Below are 20,376 nucleotides of genomic sequence, written 5' to 3' on the forward strand. Positions count from 1 at the left end.
CAGAATGAGTTCCAGATACCAAAGGGAAGGATCAGTGGGACTGTAGAAAGAATGCTTTAAAGCATTAATTAAATAATGGCAATAGTCATGCTACTTTGTCTCCTTGCCCTTTGGTGTATGTTTTCCAGCTTTAGAAAGCTAAAGAGTGCTAAAGCTAACGTAGCATATTAGCCTGGTTTGAGACACTGGATTTAAATCTGGACTTACACAGAAGGAACACAGTTCACACTGTAGAACATTCTCAGGCACTGGTTCCACCTGAGCCCTGAAGTGCCCTTGAACAGTGCTTTAGCATTAAATCTGGCAGTCCCTCCAGAGTTTAGGAAAATAGAAACCATAATCTACTCCGGTAAGTTTCCAAGCTAATACTAACATTTGTACAACATGGATCTTTAAGCAAAAAGCTAAGTCAGACTGAAGGACGAAGAGATATTGAGGCACAGAGATTACTTTACAGCCTGTGAAATTGTAAAGAAGGTATGGTAATTTCAGCGTTGGACACACAGGGGATAGCTCCGCCTAAGAAGTGTGTAAATTTCCAGTAGCTGTGAGCTTGGTTAAAAGCTTTAAAGTATTACATATTCTTTAAAGTTCTAGGGGTGCCTATACATATTCATAACCTGTCTCGGAGAAGGCGGTTCTTATTACAGTAAGTTCTGGGAGATCATTTCCATGGTCTCCACCTCCAGCCCCTCCTGGTTGCACCTGTGCAGTGATCATGGGCCGGGACCTTCTCAACTATACACTTTTAGCTCTGGCCTGGTGTGCTGAGTTGTCTGGGACACAAACTGATGGGTTGGTTAGAAGTGGCGTATCTCCTGTCCTGTGCCCAAGATTCTGTTATCTAGTCCACCCAAGGATGCAGCTAGGGTTTTTTATCTTTGCAAGGCCTGTGAAGTTATTAGCGAACTCCTGTTTCTCATACAATAAGTTACACAAAACTCTAAGCTAGGCAATTCTATGTGGGTTAAGGGTTAGCTTTCTAAGTGTTAGCTCCTTAGTTCTTTAAGTGTTAGTTCTTTAAGTGTTAGTTAGTTCCCTGTGTCAATATGAGGATACTGGTGCTCAGCCCTGTTCCTGGAGCCCAGCTATTTCATCTAGCAGCACACCAGATGTTTATTGTCTACCATGAGAGGGTAGCACCTGTGGAAACTGCAAAAAATGAACTTTAGTTCTGAAATTTTGACGATAAGGTGAAACACGAGCGATAGTGCTATCTGTGTTTTCCAAATACCTATGTTCGAGGAGATCTAGGATTTCTTTCCTCTGGAAATGTCTGGGTTATAAAGACAGTAGCAATTCCCAAAGCATCAGAGTATGTGTTTCTCCCTGCAGATAGAAAATGGACATAATATCTAAAATGTAAGTACCACATGCATGACCTTTGGTGAGATTAAATGTGCATTAGGCCAATAAGTAGAGCAGAGTTTTTCAGTTTTCAACAGTATGGCTCAGAATCAATAAGTTACTGTAAATACTTTTTATTTCACCCACTATGGGAGTAAACAGTCACATATTACTTCCTATTTGTTCTGGTTTTTCTTTCTATATCTGCATTATGCATGCGTACAGTAACAGAAGTATGTAAGGTAATATGATTTATTCTAGAGGATTGATTTTCCCTTTTCTGCCAAGCTTGTCCTCATTACCTCATTGGGACTAGATTCTTCCTAGCATTTACTTGAACCAAGAAGAATCTATTTGCAGTGATCTTGTCACCAGAATCCTCTTAGCAACCATTTTACAGTTTTATGTAAAACCCACACTCTCCTCTGTGGTCCTGTGTGTAGAGATTTGCTGCAGGGGTTAAATCAGTCCTTGCACACAGGAAACCTGAGGCATAAGCCAGCAGCAACAGAGTCAAGAAGAGGAATTAGTACTTCATGAGTTGTGAAAATATGGAATACACTGACATTATCCTGCATATTTAACTATCATGTATGTTTTATTTTCTCATCAATATAGACAAGTAAATGTCTGTGAAAGTAAGTATTCCTGTTTGTCTAAGTTCAGGTTCCTAAAAATAGATGGGCTGGATTTTAAGGAACCTTCACTGAGCTTTGTCTTTCTTGTACATTTTTTTTTTTTTTCCCATCCAAGAAGCCTGCATCCAATGTCATGGATATTTCAATACATTAAAACAGTATGTATTGGAATTTACATTTATTGCCAGTACTTTGTGTTTTCATTGTTTGCTTGGTTGCTTGCTTGCATGTATGTGTTTTGCTTTATAACCCTCAAGGAAAAAGTTGCTTGTGATTATAAGGCTCTGGTCTTGCATTACACTATTATTACTGGAACATATTTTTTCTTATTATTCTTTCAAGATGACTCATGCATGTTGATTAATGAAAACAAGACTTTGTTGATGTTACTTAATGTTTAAGTGGGTGGTGATGAGAACTGACAAGAAACACTTTGAAAAGTCTTGCAAAGAGCAGTATTTATGCAGTTTTCCATTGTGTTCCTCTCATACTGTGTTTAAGCAATGGTGCTTCATACAGCAACCCTCATTAAAAACTGTTATAGAATGGGGGAGCCAGGTTATGATGAGTAATGGAACAGTGTCACTTAAGCCTTGCAGAACTAACCTCACTTTCATAACACAATTGCTCTTTCTTGCAAAAAGTTGTAAACCAGAGAGACCAATTTTTTACTTACTCCCTCTTCCTCCCACAGCAGCCCCTGGCTTTTCTCCTGCTTCCAGAGTTGAAAGAATCTCACTGACCTCAATGTGCTGAACTGTGTATTTCATATTCCTGAAGTGCCCAGAAACTGAACATTCTTCTGTAGACAAATACAAAGCTACTTGCATGAGAGCACTGCCCTCCTCAGAAGGAAAACAGATGTGCTCTAATGAGGGCCCTTCGAGTGCATCTTTCTGTACATTCTCAGTGTTTGAGATGCTGATTTTCAAATGAGGTACCTAAGGCAATATGCTAAAAAATAAATCAGCATTACAATGTTTTTCATATTGAAATTGTTATGGAAGATCAGATGGGCATGTTATATGGTAAATGGCTTGAATTAAAACTTGTGTCAATAAAGATAATAGTACTGAATCGTAAGTCTCCAACATATTTATAAAAGCTGTATAACAATGCTCACAGTCATGGCAACTCCACCTTTGTCAACAAAAATACATTAAAATGAAATCTGAAGTTGTCCAGTGTACGGTCTATAGTTCAGAAAACAAATGTGCAGGATGCATGAAGCTATTCATGGCAGAGTGCTGCATGGGGTTGGACTAGAAGCAATAGAAATACTTGCTGGAAGCCATTCCACATGAGAAAATGTTCTATGACATGACAGCCTGACATTACCAATATATCAGGAGCTTGGTGGAAGTAAAGGACTTTGCCCTACAAGAAATGCTAGGCTGTCCATTCGTGACGTGGTTTGGTGTTTCAGGCAGTGAGAATAAAACAAAAAAAGCCTTAATGTTTTGCATTAATGAACAATTCACAGCCAGTGTCGAAAAATTGAATGTTGTTCTTGGAATATGCACTTCGAAGGAAAAATAAAAGACTTAAAAAAGAAATTTATCAAAAAAGAGTCTATAAACATTGATCACCATAGCCATCTTAAATGTATAGTCTGTATATAGAAAGTTCCCAGAGGTACAAAAATCATTTTTTGTTTCATTTACTTTTTTCAGACAAGTACATTTTTCATTAAGAAGTGTTTAATTAGTACAACTGGCCTCATAAATAAAGGAATATTCTCTTTTGCTCTGTATAAAGAAGTACAATTGGAAGACTGGATAATTCAAGAATAGGACCTGATTTGAATTCATCCCAGCACAGTGACTGGGAATGATTATTACTTGGTAGCTATTCAGGAATTTATAAAAAACAAAATATTCAAAAGTTCTTTGGGTGCATTTATTATATATTTGTGATGTTTATGCATCTCAATAATCATTCAAAATTAAAATTCAGTGATCAAAGTGTGACCAGATCTGAGGCGTATTTTTGAGTCGCCCAACGGACTGACATAATATTTGATAGCACCACTTTCATGATATTCCAGGCTAGTAAAACTGACACAGTTTTAGAAGAAACAAACTATGCTAACACATCATGGGAACATCCTTGAATATACCACCAGAACCAAAATATTGCAGAACTAGGACTGAAGCTGCCACAGCATCAGAAGTACTAGGCCACACCCAGGGTAATTAAATTTTACAATTCTCACAGCCTGTACATTTCTAATAACATTAGTTTAAAGCACATCAATAACCACAGAAGAAACTCACAGTGATATAAGAAGCTATTTTGGAAGTATGAAAGATGTCCCCTCCTTTCAAATATTCTCTCACAGTTCAGACAGTAAGCATCTTAGATCAGTACTTTCTACTAGAATGCAAAAAGTCTAAAAATCAAACTATAAGAGTCTGCCCTATTGTCCCTGAAAAGATTCTTATTGGTTGCGAAGTCTTTGGGTCAGAAGAACAGAATTTGCATGGGATCCAGAACTCAAACTATTTTCTTTGTTCATATCTGTTTGAACTAACACAAATGAGGCCAGTTAATGTCCATTTCTGTCAACACAGCATACATGCAATAAAAGGGTAGACCTTTCACATAGAGTAAGACTCTATTCCTTTATGTTTTCAGTGTATACGGTGATTATTTTTCTTTTTCTTTTCTTTTTTTTCTTTTCTTTTCTTTTCTTTTCTTTTCTTTTCTTTTCTTTTCTTTTCTTTTCTTTTCTTTTCTTTTCTTTTCTTTTCTTTTCTTTTCTTTTCTTTTCTTTTCTTTTCTTTTCTTTTCTTTTCTTTTCTTTTCTTTTCTTTTCTTTTTCTTTTCTTTTCTTCTTTCCTTTCCTTTCCTTTCCTTTCCTTTCCTTTCCTTTCCTTTCCTTTCCTTTCCTTTCCTTTCCTTTCCTTTCCTTTCCTTTCCTTTCCTTTCCTTTCCTTTCCTTTCCTTTCCTTTCCTTTCCTTTCCTTTCCTTTCCTTTCCTTTCCTTTCCTTTCCTTTCCTTTCCTTTCCTTTCCTTTCCTTTCCTTTCCTTTCCTTTCCTTTCCTTTCCTTTCCTTTCCTTTCCTTTCCTTTCCTTTCCTTTCCTTTCCTTCTTTGCTTTTTTTCACAGATGTTGATATCTTCTTAAAGCTGGAATTGATAGAAGAGAAAGATCTGATTAATTTTTATATTCTTAAAAGGCAAAAAAAAATCCTCAAGAAGGAGTTCAAGAAAGAGTTTTAAATGTAAAAATACAAATTATTCTATTCCAGACAAGTACTAGTGAAGGCCAATGCACAGCTAGTCCCGAAATCAAGAAGTTATGGTCAAAATGAAATGTCCCAGATGGAGCTGAAGTAACAAAATGACTATACCAGATCTAATATTAGTTCTGTCACATGGGTTATATCAGGGAAAAAGGAGGTTTGACAGAGGAGGTTGATGATTTCGTGATTACTGGTCACTAGAATACTCTTTGAGCTTATTTGAGTGCAATTTGGCACATAGCTAAACCTGAACTACCTTGCTTTAGTGACTGCAGTGGCTTCCTGTTTAACGGAACAGTATGAAGCGGTGAAGATGAAATAAGGCAACTTTTTGGATCCTAATCAGAGAACAGCATGATGATCAGAGGACTGACATCTGAGGTTTTTTTTCCTGAATAATCTAATTTCTTCCTTTTTCTTGGTATTTCTGTCTAATTAAAAGTATACTCTTCCATAAGATCTCATGTTTGTTTTAGCCAACAGTGCACTATCCAGATAATTACAATGTGTTCTCTCTACTGCAGTATACTTTAAGGATCAGAAAATTTTATATAATTTTCTTTTGAAAGCAATTAGAATGAATATTTTTATGGTCCCTTGCTAGTACAGTGTATGATATGAATTAAGAAATTAACATTTTCAGATAAAGAACAGGTTGCATTTTAAATTTTCTGTGCATCTGACCAAATAAATTAGGCTTATTTTAAAGTTAGGTAATTGCCCAGTAATTGAAAAAATAACAGGATTTAAAGACAAATATTTTCTTAGATTCAGACTTATTTTTTAAATTGTATGTATATATATATATATATATATGTATGTATTTCACTATGGGATATTACATAGTGTTCAGTGTTGGCCTGATCCTGTATTGTCCGAGCAAGACAATTATGGGAAACCAACTATACAATGTGTTTTCTATCAGCCTGTAAATTTTACCTTTTAAGTTTAAGGGAAACATTCTATCCCAGTTTGAACAGCCCATTTTATGTTCATTCAGCTTAAAGTAATTTTACAACATGCAGTGATGAGAAGATTAAGTAATTTGCCCTAGTCAGTGTGTATTGTACTGCATTCTAGGTGACAAAAACCCTCCACAAGCAAAGCAATACGAATTCTTTATCTAACTTCATTTCTGCATGTATCTGAGAATCTAAAGGTGTTACAGCAGAAATGTTACTGCTCCTACAGACTTCTAGGCCCACATTGGATTTTTCTGTACATTAATTGTTTAGGTAAACTGCTTGGTATGTACGACAGTGCAAATCTGATACTTTTCCTAAATGCCCTTGTCACCATTGGTCAATATAAACGGCATAGTCTTCCCTACCTCTCATTCACTAAGGAACTATTAGGTGCAAAGATACAAAGCTGGCTCGTAAAGTCAAGCTTTATGTATCAGGTTTCTAGTTAAAATCCGTTTCAGTCAAGATGGGAGTTAAAATCCATGTCAAGCAAGATGGGAACAATTCTGTGCACAGAGGCAAACAGGGGGCAGTTGTGGTGTTGAGGAAGAGGCTGGACAGCAACTAAACAATTTCCCACCCTACGGCCTTGCAGTGCAAGCCACTTGCCTCATGAGGCACTCAGTGTATCACCTTCTAAACAGTGCAGATATCAAAACTGCAATTTAGGAACTGGAGCCCACTAAAGAAAAGAAGAATTAAGAGATTGATTCTGTTTAGACACGAAAGAAGTATAACCCTGTCTTCTGTATCTTCTGAGTTACAAAGCTGTTGTCATGGAGCACTTCAGTCATTAAAATAGAACTTGAACAGCTGTTTGGATTTGTGCTGGCTGGGATCACAAGGAGAGTGTTAATGGGTGATATAATTGTAACAAATTGAAAATCCAAGTGTTCCCATAGATTTCAAAAATAATTTTATGTAAGCTAAACTGAATGTGCATCCCAGCCTTCGCTGTTTTGTTTCTGTCATGCTATTTAGTTGTTGTTTTTTGTTTGTTTTTTTTTCAGGGTGTTAAGGAGTTTACTTTTATATATATATATATATATATTTTTTGTAATTATTATCGCATGACCATGAGTCTGAACGTTAACAAATTTCACATGATATTGTGACACTGTTCTTGTGCACTAGTCAGACTCCTTAGTTTGCTGGGAACCATGGAAGTAACTGGGCTGGCCAGCCTGTAGCTGTTGAACCAAGTTGCATGCAGATTCAGTGGCAAGGCTAAGCTGGTGCAGGACTCCTGTGGAGGTTCACATAGGTGTCTGTGAGGTTCCCAGCACAGGTCTCTCAGGAATGCAGTGTATGCTTGTGCCATCTTCATCATGCAAGGGCAAAAGCTTTTTAACTCCACTTTGCAAATGACTTCCCTTGTGTGTTCATGTTGTTCCTCACTGCATTAAGCTTTTCACAAGTGTCTCTTACAGTCAGTGAGGCTGACCAGCCATAGTGTATATGAACAGTGTACCCAACTCTTTCACCTATGCTTTTTCTTCTTTTGTAAACGCTAACAAATGAAAGACCATACATGGAATTTAAATTGCTGTGACTTTCTCTCTGTTCCTTTAGAAAATTATCTTTTAAAAACTGTTAGCCAATAAAATATTGGCAGGATGTTGGAGCTGTTGAGTTTCATAAGCATCTGTAAAATATTGTTTTTAATAAACTCTGTATTTACTGCTAGAAGTCCTGTAAAAATTATCTGCAGATTTGTCTGCCTTCTACGGAATACATTAACGTCTATCACTTTGTGTGTACCCATTAAAATTTTATAGAATAGCTAGTGCAAAAAGCTCTTTAAATCATTGCAAGATGTTGTCTGGCTATTTTATGTTGATACACTAAATATAATTGTAGGGGAGAAAGGGTGCAATTCATGGTTGAATATTTAAGTCAAAGTAGCAGATCTATAAAACATACTTCTTTGACTGAGACAACAAAAATTATCAGTCTAATAATATTTTCCTTTGAATATGTGTAATTGGTGTATGCAGCAAATGCTGTAAGCTGTATTACATTGGAGGTCTTAATCTAGTAGCTGTCTGGGTTATGACTGATTATAATAAGCAAGCTTTAAAATAATGGTAAATAACCAAAAAAGGTGAAAAAGACATGGAAAAATTTTAGCAGGATTCAGCTAAGTCAAGGTGAGTTCTTCATTGCAGGCCTGTATCTTTCTTACTGACAATTAAACATCACATAATAAATTAGAAGTAAGCCAAACAATTTCCTGCTAGAAATGGTGCAGTTCAATCCTATTGAACTTTGAATCAAACCATGGATTTCTGAACATTCCACTAACTGCCATTTCACAGTTCAGAATTTATTTGGTCTGGATTTTATGCTTTCTGTTTATTTTGTTGACATCCTGATTCTGCATGGGGTTGTATAATATCTGGTGAATCACATTATCACAGAAAAAGGATTTGGTGATGAAGAAAAAAAGGAAAGTCTTCCAGCTACAGTATTTCCAGTTATTTCAATTCTTCCTTAAAATCTGTGTATTCCTTTCTTACACTGTCTTCTCATCTACCTTTTGTCCTGGCTACACCACACAGATTGTGCTCTTTGCACACCCACAGTGCTACTACATGGGACAAGAAACTCAAGCTAAATTCTCAAAAGAGATTTAGACTTAGGTGTTCCAGTACAGAAGTTTTCTGTGCACTTTTGTTTATAGGAATTTAATGCTAAGTGTTAGGCACATCATACACAAGGATTTGGTACTTCAACCGAGCTTCACAGAAACTGGTCTTTGAGTGAGACAACGCTTAAGCTTGCCACAAAGAAAACTGAGGAAAAAGGTGATACTGAAGCAATGTACCTCAAAATACCTAACTGAACTGGGGCAAGTTTTCCTTCTGTTTAAGATTTGCAGATAAAGACACTTGCAGAACTGAAACAATGATATCAGATCAGTCCTGGATCTTGAAAGAAAATATAAAAGAAATAAAAATGAAGAAATGAAACTGCTGGTAACAACTGTATCTCAATCAATTGATCAGATTCAGTGATGTGAGTGCACATACTTCATGTACCTCTTCCTCTACAGCAGATAGAGAAAATGAGGTTTTTTTTACATCCAGTACAGCAATTTTTTCACACAACAAAACAAACCAAACCAAAATTCTACGAGTAGAAAGAATGCCATAATTTGTGTATATGTGGTGCTGTTAGGAAGCCTGTTTTCCTTTCTTAGGTTAAAAAGGCACTTCAAGCTGTGATTTGTTACCAAGGCACAGAAAATAAAAATTGATGGCTCCCAAAAGATGAGGAATCATATACACTGTGTACCCATCAATAGTAGGAAATCTTTGCTTTGCAGTGTCATTGACACTTCGCTTTTACTTTTGTTAGAAACATGAGTATTAGCTTTTCTGAACACTTAATGCATGACACAGCACATTTTCACACTAGAAATCTCTATCTTTGCTTATTCTTTGTATACTACTTTAGTCTTGATATATAAGTTAAAATATCTCATCTCAAAGTCTAATATTTATTTCTTTCAAAAGAGATCCACTATTTGTGTCCCCTCTTCAGTACTAGTAGAAAAGCATTGGAGGGCAAGCTAGCACAGAACTATTTGGAAGCCCTAATATAACTTCATCCCCTCCTCCCAAGCTTCCCAATAATTCACAATTATTTTTTCCCTAGCAAAAGTCCAAATTACACTTTCAGACTTACATGGTGGGGCTGGCTTGAGGATAGTTTGTTTCCCAAAAAGTTTTGCTTTCCCCTTAATGTCAATTAGCATTTCATGTCAGTTCAGTGATAATGTTGTGGCAGATTGCAACCCCCCTCCCTCCTTCAGTATGGCACATCTCCCCCTTTCTCTGCTACTTGAGGCTAACAGCTTCTTTTGTTTGGCCCAGAGCACCCTGGCTCCTGGGACATTAGCAGAAGGGAGTGCCAAGGCACACTGAGCCGCGCCCAGTGTGGGGGATGTTTGAAGGCTTCAGGGGCACCCACACTCAGTGTGGGGGGTGCAGAGAAGCTTCTACAATGCCTACAGTCAGGTCTGATCAGATAACAAAAACGGAACTCTCGTCGAGACTCCGCCCACTTTGCCGCAGGTCTCTCGGAGCACGAGCAAGATGCTGCCGCTGAGAGCCCCCCTCCCGGGGATGGGGACTGCGCTTGCCTTGCCGCCACGTGTGTAAGCAAAACCTCTCGCAGGATTGCGAGTATATTTATACTTTCGTGCACATATGCACGTATAACTTTCCGTGCTCCATATGAGCGCGTGTAAAATTAATCCTCGCAGAATCGCGGGTGTATTTTCTTTCCGTGCACATTTGCACAAGTACTTTATTTCCTCGCACAATCGCGAGTGGCCGCCGAGAGCCCCTCACACAATTGCGAGTGTATTTTCCTCCCGTGCTTCCACATAAGCACTTGTAGGATTCCGTGCACATTTGCACGTGTAAAATAACTCTTGCAGGACTGCGAGCGTATTATAAATTTACTCTCGTGGAATCGCGAGTGCACACTTTCCGTACTCACTACGAGTACGTGTATCTCTTTAAAAATAATCCCGCACCGTGTTCAGGCAAGTGTGTATTCCTCCGGGACTCAGGGACTCAGGGACGGCTCCGGCATTGTTTTGGTGAAGCCACATGCATGCACATTGTGGACAGCCTGTTGGTTATATCAATGGCCGCCCCTCTCAATAATTTCCTCCACTGATATCCGAACCTGTATTTAAGTCACTTCTGGAGTGCTAAAACCCTGTTCCTCGCCGGTCTAATAAAAGTTGTTTTTGGACCTTGTTGTCCCTTAAATTGACCTGTGGGTAGCCTTCTGTGACATTTTTATTCCCCTTCCCATCATCTTTGTGTGTCATCTCTCTGCTGTACCTGAGACCGAGAATACAAGCACTATGCCATGTTATGAATAAACACTTTCCTAGCATCTCTGTCACGGAGGTACCCCGAGGTTAGTTTAAGGGACAACAGGGTCCAAAACAACTTTTATTTAACTGGTGAGAAACAGGGTTTTAGCACTCCAAAGTGACTTAAATAAAGGTTCAGATATCAGTTGAGGAAAATTATTAAGGGGCAGCAACTAATACAACAGGCGGTCCACAGTGTGCATGCAAAGTGGCTTCACCCAAAACAATGCTGGAGCTGTCCCTGAGTCCCGGAGAAGTGCACACTTGCCTAAACACGGTGTGGGATTATTTTTAAAGAGATACACATACTCGTAGTGAGTACGGGAAGTGTACACTCGCAATTCTGCGAGGGTAAATATGTGCACGGGAGGAAAATACACCCGCGATTCTGCGAGGATTAATTTTACACGCGCTCATATGGAGCACGGAAAATTACACGTGCATATGTGCACGGAAAGTATAAATACACTTGCAATCCTGCGAGAAGTTTTACTCACACCCGTGGAGGCAAGGCAAGCGCAGTCTCCATCCCGGGGGGGCTCTCAGCGGCAGCATCTCGCTCGTGCTCCAAGAGACCCACGACAATGGGCGGAGTCTCGACGAGAATCCCGTTTTTATATTGGCTGATCAGATCTGACTGTAGGCATTCTAGAAGCTTCTCTGCACCACCACACTGGCTGTGGGTGCCCCTGAAGCCTCCAAACATCCCCCACACTGGCCACAGGTGCCCAGCTGCCCAGTGGTGCCTCAGCACTCCCTTCTCCTAATGGCCCTGGCCAGGGTGCTCTGGGGCCAAACAAAAGAAGCTGTTAGCCTCAAGTAGCAGAGAGAGAGGGAGATGTGCCTACTCCTTCTATACTGGAAGGAGGGAGGGGGAGAGAGGGGGGTTTGCATTCTGCCACAATCTCTTTGCCACAATCGAAGCAGTGTCCAAAAAAAAGAGGAAAAAAAAAAGAAATTGTAGCTATGCTTAGGATAATAGAAAAATGTATTTTGTTGTGGTAAAAATACTTAAATGGGTCACTACCCATAATCTGATGAGTTCGGTAAATATTCTCCGCCAAAGGAAGAACAAAAATTCCATAGTGACCTACTGCAGACTTTCTGATTCTTACCTCAGAATCAGGTATGCAGACTTTCAGGCAGGTGCAAGAAGTAGGTATACGGAGACGTTCTTGAAACACACAGCTTCATTATAATTAGAAACTTCCTTAATAGTTAGTGGATATTTCAAGTTTTAATCCAGTTTTATACAGGTGAAAGTTAGAAAATGAACAGCAGGGTCTAAATTTCCCCAGTTGTTAGGTGGGTCACATTTAAATTATTGATTTGGTAGCTTTCCCAATGCAAAATAAAATAGGATCTTCTCTGAGGACAGCAGAGCACATCAGACATATGCATGAGGGACATCTTATTTATTTGCATGATAATGGGGAATACTATTCATTTTAATTAAGTTTCAAAATAAGAATATGCTAGGAAATCTGTATTCACTGCATTTCCTCTGTGAATTCTGTAAGGTGATGAATAATTACTCTCACAATTTTTCTCACTCTCTTGAGATTCTTAATTCCTGTCTTGGAAATCAGAAGAGGGTTGGAGAAAATGTACAGCTCATTTTTCATTGCATTTTCCAGTGGGATTATGGTATTAATGGGATTTGCCTTCCTGACTGATGTGTTCCCCATTTTTTAACTGCTAATGTTCAACTAAAGGAATGAAAAAGAATAATCTTATTTTAGTGTAAGCCCAAAAGAAATGTCAAATGATGCATCCATGGGACTTTAACAAGTATCTCAAAATAGATATAATAGTCAAGTCCTTATTGTTAATTTACCATGGAGCATAAAATACTGTACATAAAATGAAATAGCTAGAAGTCAAAGAGAAGCATGGAGGAAAGATGTCTCTTGAAGTTCATGGAGTCCATCATCCTTTCTAGATATTGCCAAGACATTTATATTGACCTAGACAGATTACTGATGTCAGAATGTGCTAATATCTGCAGCACAGAAATCTTAACTCCTCACCTAATTCTAACCTTTAACACACAGGGGAAAATATTTTCTGGTACACTTTATGATATGGATTAATGTACATTAAGCGCATGCAGATAACATCTTGAACTGTTCCATAACCAGCCAAATATCATGCAGTGGAACTCTGTGGAATACTTAAGTATTCTTAAGTTAAACTTCACGGAAAACCTGAAAAGTAAACAAGATCACTGATACAGATCAAAATCCATGTGTTTGAATCACTACTGTTAAAGTATCGAATAAAATTTTAACAGAAACTTTTTGTCTTCTTTTTGGATGTTGAATCAGTTACATAAAGATGAAAGGAAGGAAGGAGATATTACAAGCTCTACATCGTAACATGAGTCCATAATGATACAGGAGGTCTGAATTATATTGTAACATTTGCTTGCTAACAAACATTTGAAGTAGGAGAACACAACTGAAAGGAAAACCCTATCAGTACATTTCAACATGAATTAAGAACATACAGAAAAATCTCAGACTTTGGTCCATCAACATAAGAAACACCAATGCACATCCTTTTGAATGCCTTCATTTGATGTGCTCACAAAGGCAGATATTAATGGACAGGTAAATAATTGAGATTAACATTCCCTCATGCTCTTCTGAGGTACCTGGACCACAGGAACACAGACTTACATGGAAGTCAAGTCAAATGAATCTGCACTCAGTATACCTAGGTAGTACCTACACAAGCATCCACAGCTGTAAAATCTCATTAGCACACACACTCTTTCAAGATTGTATGTGATTCATGACTAACTGTCCTTTGATAGAACCATCATTAGACAGAGTCCCACCAATTTCTGAGGAAATAATTAAATCTACAAATAAATTATTCTAAAAATTCTACAACTCAGTATTGGAAATACTGTAATTAAAAAAAACAAAATACATTTGTTTGAGCTGCTCCTTATTTTGTAATAATTGTATAAAAAAGAATATTTGAAATGGACTGCCCTGTTTTTCCAGCTGCTTTCTGTAAAGAAATAGCATCATAGTATTATTCCAGCTAGTATGAGAGTATGAGTGATGAGATTTTCACGACTTTACCCATCAAAAAGAAGACTTCTAATTTGACCTGAAGAACTTCTTCACCCTGCTGTCAGCTCTTGAGTTACTGCTTGCTTTTTTTTTCTTTTCCTTTTTGTCTACCCATTCTAAAGTTGCTTTTGTTAGTTTGGTGAACCTTTGTTGTGTTATGGAGGTGAGACCAAGGTCTTACAGTTTCAAAAGAGTGACCTCACCCCTGCCAGTTTGAAATCCACCTGGGAAATACACAAAAGAGTAACCTTAGCATTCGGTGTGACAGCCTTGATAAGTCTTAACATTGTAGCTTGATAACTTATTTTAACTTTGACAACTGAAGAAGTAGAAAAGAGAGCAAAATGTATGAAAACTTCAACAATGGCATTGGGTCAGCTCTGATTGATTAAAATATGTCATCTGGATGACAGGAATAAATATCAGTGATGAGAGTAACAGTCTATGTCAGGTATTTAAACATCTTTTTCAGTGGACTAGGGAGATTAAGGTACTAGGGGCTATCATGCTAATGTAAAAAAGAGCAATATGGAATCTCAGGGTAAATGTGCTAAATGAAAATAAAAAGATATATTTTTCAAAAGGTCTAATACATTGGTCTTTGTTTACTGTAACCAATAAGCTAATACTGAAAGGTACTATCAATAATTAATTAAACTAATTGTTTCTGCTAATTCTTCCTACAAAATAAAAAATGCATAACTAGTATTTAGTTTTGTTCATATCCATTCTATACTGACAAATGTCACCCCATTTCTTCATATTCTGATCCACAGCAGGAAAATTCTTCAGGGACAAGGACAAAGCACTGGCATAAGTTAATAGGCTTCTAATTTTGATCTAAGGCTCTTATATCTCAAACAGCTGTCTGAGTTGGTTCCTGTAAGAATTTCCACCTATTTGCAGCCAGTTCCAGACTTGTGTTTGGTTTCCCAGCACTCACACTCTTCCCTGTTAATTCACCCAAGCAATTACCCTGTCTTAGCACCAGAATGCTCAGCCTGTTGACCATCTGCCCAAATTCAGATGCTACAATGTTCCACTACATCCATGTAGTACATTGTTCATCAGGACAACTGCAGGTACAGGAGCTACGTATTTCTTTCATCCAGCTAGGATAGTAGTGTCTGCTTATTTGTCAGCTCTCCACATCAACTCATCATGACAGTCACCCAGAACTTTGAAGGTCTGGAAAACACCCACAGATGCAACTGAAAGTCACCCAGCAAATGCAATATTTGCCTCTGGCAACAAGTTGAACTGTTGACTTTTTATCACTACATTCTTGTCAAAATATATCATTACAGTGCATCTTCCTGGTTTTCCTTTGACTTCTCTGGGTTGGATAATGGAATATTGTTCACTGTAAGCAAGTTACATTTCAACTATAAAGAAAAACAATCCATACGATAGCTGCTGGAGAGACAACTGGAGAAAACCAGCAAGTATTAATCATGGGTATGAGTAAGTTACGAAGTCTTGTTTCTGGAGGAAAAGCTAGAAAAAACAGATTATGATAGAGAAATGAGAAAAGCAAAATTTTCTCCAGAGTGTCTCCAGATCTACATTTTTCTTTTAAGAAAAGTTATTTAATTAAGCAGTACAAATTTAAAAATTTAAATTTAGAAGCTTCTTGGAACTAGATATTTATACCACAGACTTCCCTTCACTGTTGTGGGTTTTTTTCTGTTTGTTTGTTTGTTTTTTTGTTTGGTTTTGTTTGTTTTGTGTGTGTTTTATTGTTGTTGTTGTTGTTGTTTTGTTTGTTTGTTTTTTGTCCTGTGTGTTATCCTCCAATGCAAACTCCAGGTCGATGATAACATTTTTGGGGTAAGGGCTGCTCCTCTGGGTCTGTGCTTTTTGTGTTCCAGATTCTCATTTCAGTAGGAAATAGGCACAGGCATATGTTCAGGATTGCAGCTAAGAGGTTAATAATTCCTTCAAGGGAGTGGAAATTTTGGCTACCTCTGGATCCTGGGTAGAGGGTGGGGATAAGGGAGTGGGTTGATGGACAGCCTGTCCTCTGACCCTGCTCCATGTGTCCTCATTGACACCTGTGGGCTGTTTGGGGGTTACTGTCCACACACTGCAAGGGCAACTTAAGCTGTTTGACTCTGCAGGCCCTTTCACCTTTCTGGCTGGAGATATTAAGGCTCTTGTAGAAAAATAAAAAGGTTGTTGCTTCTACCCGTAAGTTATTGAAGCTACAGAGTTTCCTTGAAATGTATCACTTTTGCATCAGTCTGGCAGAATGTGTTTCACTAATTCACAGAAATATGTAGGTGTCCAAAACAGATTAGACAGGAATATGTCACCATCTTTCAACAGGTACAACATGCCTATCAGAGCCCATATTGAAAACAAAACACCTTGAGCATGTGCTAAGAGGTAGTGTGGACCTGATTTTTTTTGCCACCCAGAAGTTTTAAAATTTATCTGAAGTTACCATCTAATTGTGTCAGTATAGTGTGGCTGGTCATCAATGCCAGACACAGGTTTGTACTCAGTGTGCTAACCAGACCAGTCCATTGTGCCCACACTAGATTGAGAAATGTAATGTTAAATGAAACACTTCACAAGTGACAGATCCTGTTACAGAACAATTTAATGAGTTCATAATTAAATTTAAAAATTTTGGTTATCCTGGTCATGTTCAGAGGCTTAACAAAGCAATTAATATCATAATTCCTAAAGTAAACTTACATTATTTCATTTGTGTTGCTGCTCTCATACTTTAGAATCCTTAATTGAGCCCATTACACTTCAAAAACCTTTTTTTTTTCACTTTCATCTCTTTCTTTCTCATTATGTTTTTAACACTTCATTTGTCAACACTTTTTAGTCACAAGGTGGGAACACAAAGTCAGGATGTGTGTTTCTTAACAGGAGCATTGAAGCTGCCACAAATGCTCCCCAACTGTCCTATTCCTTCAGCTTGACACATTTAAAAAAACTGATTACTAGTTTTGATTTTATATGACTGGAACTCATCCTCACTTATTTCTTGTCACAGTTTTCCCTGGCATGACACTGTGTATGTGTTCAAGATCCAGGCGAGTTTCTTAAGATTTAAATAGCTACTTGAATAACTTAAATTTAAAGCTATTTGAATAGCCTAAAATTTAAATAGCTATTTAACTTGCAACTCAGCCTGATCTTCAGCTGTAAAATACCGCAGGACTAGAGAGGCTTTGGTGCTAGTTGGAAGTGTTATCTTGCTACTAAATTAGCAACTACTGACTGTTAACCACTACAGAAATCACAGTATTAATTGATAATTCATTTTGTTTGCAGACTTACATTATCCAGGTTTATATGACAGATTTTTCTCTTAGGTTCAACAACTGAATTTCTTAGTCATAGCAACATTTATTAGATATAAATGCTCTGGATGTATAAGAAATCAGGCATTCTTCTTATGCATGGAAAAGGACTGAAGAGATTTTTTTTTACCATTATTTGAAAAAAAAAAAAAATCTGATCTGCCACAACTATGAGTTGAACTGAGCCACCCCAGATCTGTATCTTAATTGAAATACCTGATTTCATATCTGCCCGCTAAACTATGATTCAGTTTATCTGAAATTATAGTATGAGATGTATTAGGTATGACACCAGTTTTAATGTAATAATAAAACATAAATACTATGAATCTTTAAAGATATGAATGCCATGACACTAATTGGATCAGAATGCTTGCTAATTATTTGTTTTCTGTGTTTACAGTCACTATTTCATGGAAACACTTAAATAATATTTTAACTTGAAAGTACTAAGTTCAGATTCAGAAACAATTTTTCAGTTTAAGATGGAAGGTCGTTTCCTTTCCTCATTATCTTAAGCTGCTGAAAATGGTTCAGAAAAATTCTGATTGAATCAAGGATTTAAGTCCATTTTCAACTGGTATTGAAGTGAGCAGAGCACAGCACACTGCCAACCTCCCTCCAACATCACCATCAGTTGTGATTTTAGCACGAAAGGTCTGGATTTGTCCTGTGTAAGGTAACTCCCTCACTGAGAGCTCTAAATCAAACACCAGTTTCCTCACTGGTAAACAGACAAACCCAGGCATGTTGATGATAGGTGTAACATGGGATTTCTATGTCAAGCAACTTTGGCCTGTGTAAATTCTTAATGTTAGTTAGGATTAATCTGGCTTGGGTTCCTTTACTTTTATTGTCAACAATAGAGATAAAGAATACGTCACTGTTCTCAGCAGAATTGGCATAGGCAAGTGTAACAGGGGAATCATCTTCTGGAACAAAGTTACATCAGCAACAATCTACATCAATTTATAGCTGGTCTACTATTGATTTCAATAAACTGGTCCATTGTAGCATGTTTGTTTAAAGCTTTCTTTTTGCCAGTAATTTCACCATTTAATATTTCATGTAATTGTCTATGAGTAATAGAGCAGAAAGCCATGAGGCATGGTTTTGTTTCTTCTCCCCTTTTTTCTTTTCTGCCTTGTCTTTCCTTGTGATTCCTTGTTCCATGTCAAACAACTAATTTATGATTAGACTCTGAGTCATGTCTGGCCTGTTGATTTATTATTGAGCAGTGATGAAATGAGACTGTCTATTTAGAATTTTCATCTTTCTGAATGACAAGTAACTACCGATTTTATATTAAAATTTCTGATTTTCTGCAAGTCTGATGGTTAATATTATTTTAAGGTTCCTACCATAATTTGCATACCTCTACATCACATCACCTCTTCTTCTCAAATATAAGAAATCTAATAAACCATTTTCTTAATAGCAAGAGCTATGAGATCAGAGGTTAAAGTAAAGAATAAAATATTGATGATCCTTACAGATCCTATTACGAAAAATCAGTTTTTAGTAGTAGTAGTCTCTTGGTTAAGATATACTTTAAGGAATGTAAATATATCTGTGTAAAAATACCACATTGAACAGAGGTGAATAAAGGAATGTTTACTTCCTATTTCACATTGACCTTGTATTTTTTCTGTTAAATTTTGTTGTTGTATTTCAAGATTTTGAGGCAGTGTGCTATTTTTATTGCTATGTAAATTCACGTTACTCATGCTTTTTATGTGCACATGTATGCATACTGACAATTTTAATTTAACTTTATGTTCTATGTTCTAGGAACATTGAAACACATCAACAGGCAGTTGAAAACAGTTCATGTAATGCAGTCATGAATGTCAGGCCTTTTCCTAGCCTCAGAAATAAACAGATTTATATATTCAGATCAGTAAAACACCTTCGGACAGAAAAAACCTCATGTGAGAAAGTGCTGTGATTTTTAAGTGTCTTTCTGGTTCCAATGTCGGTATAGATGCATTCTCAGGCAGCATTAAATGCATGAGAAGATGTAACATGCTCTTCCTCACATTAATTGAGAAAAGCACTGAAATACTTTCTCAACATTACACATCTAATTGAAGTCAAAATGCCTACACTGTGAGTTTAAACTTAGATTTGAGAGTGGATAAGTTAGCTAAATTATCTGTTTCAGTTTGATCCATGTTTTTGTGTTAATTATACATCAAACGATATGAGTAATCACAATGAAATCAATCCTCTAGTTCAGCATATTTGATTTTAATAATCACTAGGGATATTTTAAATTCCACTGCCATCAACTTTTGCATATAAGGGTAGACAAAAATTAAAACTTTTTTCCTAGGGAACTGTGAGATCTCTATACTTGGAGACGTAAAATGTCAGCTGGACAAAGTCCCTGAGTAATCCCATCTACCTGTGAAGTAATCTGTGCTCTTAGCAAGCTGGCACTAGATGATCTTAAGAGGTTTCTCCCAATCTAATTTACTCTAGGACTTTACTTATCTCTTTCATTATTCACTCTGTGTCCTCTCCTCTATTGTCTCTATTTCTTCCTCCCCAATAAAAAAGAAACACCCTACAGTTCATATAACATGTATTGTTGTCTCTTCATATAGTCCATGGAATTGGGATGCTATTGATCTCACCACTTTCTTGGCCCTTTCACTTGTTCTACAAAAATTGCCAGGGAAGAAAAGATATTCCAGCAGAGGAACATCCTTTCAATTAAACTTACATCTTTGTGTTTACTGCATATTAATGCCTTGCAGTCTGATATGCCACCTGCCCCCCACACCAGCTGAGATCATTGTCTTCTTTGTGATTGTCTCATTTTTCTGACTCCTCAAAATAAAAAAAAAAAAAAAAGAAGAAATTTTTG

Source organism: Columba livia, chromosome 1 (assembly GCF_036013475.1).
Source record: "Columba livia isolate bColLiv1 breed racing homer chromosome 1, bColLiv1.pat.W.v2, whole genome shotgun sequence".
NCBI lineage: Eukaryota > Metazoa > Chordata > Aves > Columbiformes > Columbidae > Columba > Columba livia.